The sequence below is a fragment of the Ostrea edulis genome, chromosome 6, assembly GCF_947568905.1.
Source record: "Ostrea edulis chromosome 6, xbOstEdul1.1, whole genome shotgun sequence".
NCBI classification, from domain to species: domain Eukaryota; kingdom Metazoa; phylum Mollusca; class Bivalvia; order Ostreida; family Ostreidae; genus Ostrea; species Ostrea edulis.
This window is the reverse complement of record NC_079169.1, coordinates 91,682,587-91,684,233: the sequence shown is the minus strand read 5'-3', so window position 1 is coordinate 91,684,233 and position 1,647 is coordinate 91,682,587.

Here is a 1,647-nt window from a genome sequence, read left to right as displayed (position 1 = left end):
AGCTCCTGGTAAGATGATACCGATGTACGGAACGATCAGTGGTGACTTACTACAACTCTTAGGGTGGGGTAGTGATAACACACACACACAGATAGATAGATATACTTGTATAAACGGAAGTATTGTATTTCGTGAGTGATGGAGTAAACAAGTAGTTATATAAAATAGCGTCTGTAATATTTGAAGTCATATATTTCAATTGCAGAGAGAAAATGCAATCTGACTTCCTGAGCATTTTATACACATATGTCATCAAAATTAAGTGTGTTGTCGTGTTCCTGGATCTCCCAATGGAGAATAAAATGGACGTGTTCCTGGATCTCCCAATGGAGAATAAAATGGACGTGTTCCTGGATCTCCCAATGGAGAATAAAATGGAAACTACTTCCTTTCTGTGTTCATCGGATTCCTACTAATATACTCTTAGTCAGGTGTAAAATATCCAGTGATTATATGATCGTAAATCCCTGCAATTAGAAAAAGATATATCAACAATATCATATAAAAACTTTTTATCGCAAATAATGTGTTTGGTTTTCTCGACGGTGGTATCCCGTGGGGATCCGGGTTAGAATAGATCCTCAGTATCTCTTGTTTGTCCTAAGAGGCGACTAAATGGTCTCTGATGGGACCGCCAAACTCAAGGTCTCAATTCACAGCAGGTGAGGCACGATAAAGATCCCTCCCTGCTCAAAAGCCGCAAGCGCCGAGCATATAGGCCTAAATTTTGCAGCCCTTCACCAGTAATGGTGACTTCTCCATATGAATGAAAGATTCTCGAGAGGGGCGTTAAATAATCAATCAATGAATGAAATAATCAATCAATCGACAGTGGTGATGGAATAAGGTCTGGAGTTAGTGCCACTCAATCAGACAATACAATATGTGACCAACTGCATACGTGTATTTGGTAGAACAATGTCAATTGGTCAAGACCAATGGTAAAAAAAAACCCAACGCAGCTTGGATGCGCCCCATAGGAAATTATGGTTGCTTTAACAGGACTTCACTTTTATTAATTCTAGATCTTAATGTTGAAATGATTTTGTAATATACATTCCTTTGTCTAGCCTTCAGTTTATTATAAGACATATCACTTAGTGGTTAGCGTGCTCGCGTCCACTTTGAAAGGTCCCGGGTTCAATTTTGTCTTGGACAAGACGTTTATCATACATGTAGGTAGTGGCTGTCACTTCGCCAAGCGCCCGGCCTAAAAAGCAAAAGCCACGGCTCTTTCGGGAACGATCTTGTAAATGGAGGTCCCACACCATGGTAAAAAAAACCTTCACTGTTGCTGCCTTGAGTGTAATGCTTAGGTAAAACATTTCTGACACGTCTCCTCTCTACAAGTGTGAAAAATTCTCGAATGGGGCACGTAAAAACTAATCAAACAAAGGCTTGAATTTCAGCAACATAAACAACGATACTGAGTCTACAATTATATACATGCAAATAATGCATCGCATTGGCCCAACTATGCACCGTAGTGACCATATGCGCGCATACTATTGCAACTGATAAATTGGAATTGAAATCAAAGTTGAACAAGTCACCTGAAAACGGCAGGATAATTGAGTGCACTCATTCATTCGCGTAAGTTATAAATACTTGTGGAGATGACACGCAATAACATTAACATTTCACAAA